We start from the raw sequence: 7,500 nt of genomic DNA, 5'->3' as shown, positions 1-7,500 counted from the left end.
AATAAAAGTATTACTCAGGACTGTTGGAATTCATTAGATAGTGACAACCATTTTAGAATAGGACTAAGTTACGTCTAAAGAGATTCAATGTCTACTTAGAACAATCCAACGGCTTATCACAACTGACAAGTTTTTGTCCTATCACGGGTTTCTCACTTCCCACTGCATGGGAACGGGATGGTGATATTTTTTCAGTAAATTAAGATAACGATAGCCGACGCGACTCGATTGGCAACTGCAAACTAGTTAGTAGGAGAGCAAATGATTATGAAAGCTTTTTGTGTTAGATCAGTCACCGGAGTGGATAAGAGGCTGACTGTGACGACTTGGTTCGCAACTCGCCGACGGAGGAAAAAAGGCACAAGTGATGTTGACTAAGCGGTCAAGACGTTGCGTTTTCTTTGGTGAGTGAAAGGTCATACAACAAAGTACGGGAAGCAGTGCATGTCTAATGAAATTCATTCGTCTCTGACGCTCTCTGCGTTTGCTGCTTGTAAATATACACATATACACACAGACACACACACACAGACACGCATACACACACAGACACGTATGGGCACGCGCACAGACACACACACACACACACACACACACACACACACACACACACACACACACACACACACACACACACACACACACACACACACACACACACACACACACACACACACACACACACACACACACACACACACACACACACACTGTATATACTGACACACGCACACATATATGAGCTCTGAGCTCTCTTCCGAGAGGGAAATAGCTCTCGATCACGAGTCCAACACGTGATTCAAGACCGTAGTGAATCACACATATATAAATACACATAAACACACACACACACACACACACACACACACACACACACACACACACACACACACACACACACACACACACACACACACACACACACACACACACACACACACACACACACACACACACACAAAAGCATTCAGCAGGAAAAAACTTTCTCCTTTAAATCCTCGGATCCCCCTCCCCCCTTCCTCCCTTTTGCTTCTTCCCCCACCTCTTCTCCCTTCCCACTCCCTCCTCCACCCCCTTACCCTCCCCACCACCCCCTCCCCGCCCTCTCGTTTCAGTAGAGATTGTTCAATTTGCTCTGTCTGTCTGTCCGTCTGTTTGTGTTGTGTGTTTGTGTGTGTGTGTGTGTGTGTGTGTGTGTGTGTGTGTGTGTGTGTGTGTGTGTGTGTGTGTGTGTGTGTGTGTGTGTGTGTGTGTGTGTGTGTGTGTGTGTGTGTGTGTGTGTGTGTTTGTGTGTGTGTGTGAGAGTCACCATGGTGTCTTGGATCACGTGTTGGACTCGCGATTGACAGCTATTTCCCTCCCAGAAGAGATCTCAGAGCTCATATATGACCGATCTATGGGTAATGCTGTGAACTTACACGCACACACCCACACACCCAACTCCCCGCCCACGAGGGTTGGAGTAACGATCCTCAGCGCAGCGATACTGCATTTATTTCATCCCTCGGCGGGATTCGAACCCGGACCGCCGTAGTGGCGGGCGCGAATGCTACCACTGCACCCTTGAGTCGTGTGTGTGTGTGTGTGTGTGTGTGTGTGTGTGTGTGTGTGTGTGTGTGTGTGTGTGTGTGTGTGTGTGTGTGTGTGTGTGTGTGTGTGTGTGTGTGTGTGTGTGTGTGTGTGTGTGTGTGTGTGTGTGTGTGTGTGTGTGTGTGTGTGTGTGTGTGTGTGTGTGTGTGTGTGTGTGTGTACGTGTTTTTTCCGTCCATCCATCCTTCTGTCTATTTGCCCGTCCGTCTGTCTGTCTATTTCTGAATCTATCTGTGCCCATCCAATTGGCTTGTTCACTTTGAACCAGTCTTTCTTAAATACTTAATTGCTCGACCACCCCGGGTGTCCAATTTCCACGGCGACGCTACCCGGCTTATTGACTGCTGTTTATAGTACGCAAGACAAATTGCTCTAATGTACCAGGAAACCTAAGAGAGGAAGAAATATTACCAGGAAGACCACGCACAAGATGATTGACAACCAGAAGAAGGAATTGATCAGTGTTGGAGTGGATGACCATGAGTGGATGAGAGTGTTGGAGTTTTTCGTGAGTGGAGTACCAAGGGAGTGAGTGAGTGAGTTTAGAAAACGCCGAAAGGAGCATTGGCATCTTCATCAACGGTTGTCACTTTTTCCTTCTGTCTTGCTCACACTTGGCGGCGACGTGACGTCAGCATGACGACCCAGCCTCCAGCAAAATCGTCACGGTCCACCATCATTTGACCTCTTTCGTGGTAAGTGTCAATTTTCTTCATTTTCTGGCTGCAGTCGAATTGTCTTGCTCCTCTTCGTCACGCCCTTGTGGTAGGGAAGGGTTCTAGTTGCATTTCACTTCTGTTTATATTTCTTTATTTGTTGACTCACTGACAGAGTGATTGATTAATTAGATGGTTTATCTTTTATCTATTCATTTATTCATTTATTTATCTATATATTTACTGTTTTACTTATTGGCTTGTCTATTTGTCTATTCATTGATTTGTTTATCATCTATTTATTTATTTATTTATTTATTTATTTATTTATTTATTTATTTATCCATTGATTTATCTATCTATTTTTTATTTACCTATTCTAGGTATATTTACCTACTTATCTATTCATTTACTAATTTATTTATCTATCTATTTATTTGTTTATTAGTTTATTTATTTATATATTGATCTATCTTTACTTATTTATTTGTTTATTTATTTGATTATTTATTTATTCATTAACTTATTTACCCTTTTTATTAATATTTATTCACTTAATCATTTCTCTATTCATTTATCTAGTTATTATTTGTTTCTTTGGTCAATAAAGCACTTTAGCAGCTACTTGGCTTCGCTAATGTGTATTTACATTTTGACAAATGTTGTCAACTATTTAGTTGAATATCCAATAGCCTAAAGGTGGCACCACACTCGGCTAGCATGCTACATGCTTTTGTTTCTTCGTTTGAGTAGAAACGACTTCGGTTACAATATTCTAGACTTTAGTAAGAATATCTAGACAATGTGTCTAACATTCGTATTCTAGGTTTAACTTCTCTTAGTTCATCATTCAGCTTCTCACTCTAATATGACGCAAAAGTGATTTGACATTTGGAAATTTGAAAAACAAAAGATCGTAACCAAAGTCGTTTTCTAATCAAACGAAGTAACAAAAGCAGGTCGCATACTAGCGAGGAATACCTAATGTACTCTAAGGAAGTAATGGCATTTTTTTCATATCGTTCACACAAGTGTAATTCAGATAACATGAATAATAATTTCATAAGTAAATAGGCTGTGACGTAGCCGTTGGGCTATGAATAATGATAGTACCATAATTCTTCTAGAAGTCAGAAGAAATCTTCTAATCGATAACTCGTCTGATATAGATACAAAAAACATCCATTTAACGTTTTTTTTATCTTCATACATGGAAACACGAACGAACTAACGTTTGTAAATCTATAAATGAATCTTACAAATATAGCATGCGATCTACAAATTCCACAGGAATATTCACAACTCACAGAAAGTTATATTGATACTGAGGAAAGTCATCTTGACAAATTTCTTCTTGTGCTACGTCATGTCGCTTGAGAATCTTCTGCAGTGAAGGAATCTCGAGTTCCATCATTCTTCTGTGCTGTAATCTTGCAGCAAATAAGTAATCGACTTCTAATTGTTTGCGAACTATTTTGCTACTGATAGACAGTGGCGAGAATTATACAATTTTGAAAAAAATGCAATCTAACCTAGACTAACTTAACCTAACCTGGCCCAATCTAACCTAACAACCTAACCTAACCTGACCTAATCTAACCCGACCTAATCTAACCTAACCTAATATCATCTAACCTAAACTAACCTAATATAACTAAATCTAACATGACCTGGCCTAACCTAACCTAACCCAACCTAATTTAACCTATCCAAACCTAACTTAACTTAATCTAACCCAACCCAGCCTAACCTAACATAACCTAGCCTAACTTAACCTAACCTATCCTAAGTTAACCCAATCTAACCAGATTTAACCTAACCTATCCTAACCTAACCTAACTTGACCTATCCTAATCTGGCCTAACTTAAAGTACCAAAAATATGATATAGCCTAATCTAACAAAATATAAGCTAACCTAACCTAATATAGGCTATCTTAATCTGACCTAACTTAAACTAACCCAAGATAATTTAATCTAGTCTAACCTGACTTAATTTATCCTAATCTAACATAACCTATCTTAACCTTACCTAACTTAACCTAGTTCGACCTAACTTTACCTAATCTAACCTAGCCTACCCTACCCTACCCTACCCTACCCTAACCTAACCTAACTTTACCTAAATCAACCTAACTTAACCAACCCTAACTCAACCAAATCTAACCTAATTAAACCAAACCTAACCCAACCTAACTCAATCAAATCTAACTTAACCAAATCTAATATAATCTAATCTTCCATGGAACGCTGTCAAAATTCTTTGACACGGGAAATGTTTGAGTACATCAAAGTCACTTCAGTCCCCTAGAAATAATATACTATTTATAAAAAATATATAAAATAAAACAAACGTATTAAGACGAACAAAAGATTTAGCATTATTTTTTGCTGATCAAGAGTAATATTTAGCTGTTGTTTAACATAATCCTGTTTGAGAAATGTGGTCATTCTGATCAGAACGTAGGTATCGTGACGTCATGTCGACTGGCAAATGTGACGACGCGAGTTCAGGCTTGTTGGGTCACTTTTATTGACGTGAATCTATTCCCATCCTTTTGATTCCAAAAAGCCAGATTCAGGTATTTGTCTAGATTACGGGTACCAGAAATGCAAAAGAAAAATAGATCGGGAATTCTGTATCTCCGATTCCCAAAGGAGGAAGGAAATCTTCAGACAGAGATGGAGTAATTCTTGTTGTCGAGTTGGAATGAAAATAAAGCAGCGAGACATTCACAGGATCAAGGGAAATAAATCTAAAGGGAAGGGAGAGGGTTAGAATATTTCCTTGGAATCAAAATACCAAAGTGACACAGCAAATTGATCCTTTTGTTGTGTTTGAGGATTTTATTGATTTATTTTGGTTAATGTCGACAACTAAGAAAAGACGATCAACATCCCACCCATACTCTCCAACGAAATGGTTCAAGACAGATGCAAATCTCTATTTTTTCTGCCACAAGTTAAGCGATAATTACATTGATTCGTCAGATATCACGTGTGAATTATGAATACAGATGTGGTATGTAAAATATGTGAGATGTAAGTGATATCGTCCTTTCTGTTATGATTAATCACAATGTGTACTTTCTCTTATGAGTTGATGCCTGGAAACTACGAGTAGTGTATATGAATGATTCTCATCTACTTTTTTTTAATACAAGTATTCATTTAGATATCTGCAGCGTCTTTTAAATTTTATATACAGTATGCTTTAGGAAGAGTAAGTCCACGCTGAATACAACGGTATGTTGTACTATATAAAAAAAAAATTTATTTAGACAAACCAAAAATTATTTATATCCAAAGTTATACAGGTCTGTTACCGTAATAATTTGATAAGTTGCCCATAGTCTGTAAAACATCCTTCTCCTCCTCGTTCTCTCATTCTCTATCCCCTTGCTCTACGTACCACCTCTCTCTCTCTCTCTCTCTCTCTCTCTCTCTCTCTCTCTCTCTCTCTCTCTCTCTCTCTCTCTCTCTCTCTCTCTCTCTCTCTCTCTCTCTCTCTCTCTCTCTCTCTCTCTCCTCTTTTTTCTCTCTATCCCCTCTTTCTCTCTTCTCTCTTTCTCCATTTTCTTCCCTCTCTACTTTTCTCCCTTTCTCTCTATACCCCACTCTCTCCCCATCTCCTCTCTTCTCTTTTTATAATTTTCCATCCCCTCTCTCTTTCTCTCGCTTCCCCTCCTCCTTTTTCCTTCTCCCCTCCTTCCCACCCTCACTCCATATTTCTCTCATTCTCACTCTCTATCGTCCTATCTATCTCTTTCTCTCTCTCTCTCAATACTCCCTCACTCCTTCAGACACCAATAACAAACACCGAAAATGTGACAGCATATAAACCAAATTGGCCTTACCTTCCGACAAGGAGGTTATGTTTTTGGTCATGTTCGTTCGTTTGTTTGTCTGTTAGCAATCTCACACAAAAAATTGTGAACAGATTTTGCTCAAAAAGTCTGGAGTGGTGAAGAATGGCTCAAGTAAAAATCCAGTCTATTTAATGATGATTCCTGTTGTTATTCAGATCTGGGCTTTTCTAAAGAACACAAGGACATGAGATTGGAGGAGACTGCTAGAGACCATAAGGCCTACACTAGGTAGTCCCATATCCATTACCACCTATTATCCCCATCCATAAAATTATTTAACCGTTTCTTAAAACAACCGATAGTTTCAGGGCTCACTACATGGTTACTAAATGAAAAGAAATCACAAAACACACGTGATAAACTATTTTTGCAGAAACCATCGGGAAACTGTAAAACAAACAAACAGATACCGAACATTTTCGTCTATTATAGTACCTTTGAAAATGTCTTAATAGACGAAAACGTTCGGTTTCTGTTTTTTCAGTTTGCCGGTGGTTTCTGAAAAAAGTACTAAATCTATTCCATTTGTTAACAACTCTATTGGTAAACCAGTTCTTGCACATTTCTCTCATAAATCAAATTTTTCCAATTTAAACCCATTACTAAGAGTCCTGCCCTGCATTCTTGATATGATGACACTGCCTGCATGACCCTTGTAGCCATTGACCCACTTGAACACCTCTATTAGATCACCCCGCACTCTACGTCTTTCCAGAGAGTATAAGTTAAGGTGTCTAAGTCGGGCTTTGGGTAAATAAAATTGTTCATCTTTGATTAAACTTAATTGATGATTGGCGGTTGTTTTTAACGAGCAATTAAGAAATATACACATCTTCCTAAGGGGTATTTATTTTATGATATTTAATGTTGCAAACTCCCCCCTATCAGGAGGCTAGTACGGTACCCCTTACAGAGGACTTTGTAGCGCGGAATTTAATGAACCATTCCCTTGGTCCAACTCGCTGGCGGGATATTTCGAAATGCCGTCACCTCGACCTCCGCCGCAAGCAGTGACGCTCTAATCCGCTCGGCCAGAGATCATCAGAGAAAAAAATGGTGTCGTTTTTGAATAGTTTTTATTAAAAAGCGATACAACTACAAAAGTCGTGTCATCCATGTTTTATCTAAAGAAGAAAGTCTGGTTTCGATTTTCTTTTCTTTTTTTAGAATCTGCATCGTCATCGGCAAAATATTGCCTATGGCGATACCGATTCTTGGAAAAAAAAAAAAAAACGATTCTCGCCGATGCCGATTCACCAGAATGCCGATTCTTGCCGATTCCGATTAATCGGCACAACACGGAAAATAAACAAGTCTCGCCCGCTGTCTAGATGGTCCGCGGACTGACCCTAGGGAAACCACGTCGTCATAGTATCATCACGGGGA

Source organism: Oratosquilla oratoria, unplaced genomic scaffold (assembly GCF_046742065.1).
Source record: "Oratosquilla oratoria isolate Oo_2021 unplaced genomic scaffold, ASM4674206v1 SCAFFOLD87, whole genome shotgun sequence".
NCBI classification, from domain to species: domain Eukaryota; kingdom Metazoa; phylum Arthropoda; class Malacostraca; order Stomatopoda; family Squillidae; genus Oratosquilla; species Oratosquilla oratoria.
The sequence above is the reverse complement of the archived record's forward strand: the minus strand, read 5'-3'. Positions refer to the sequence as shown.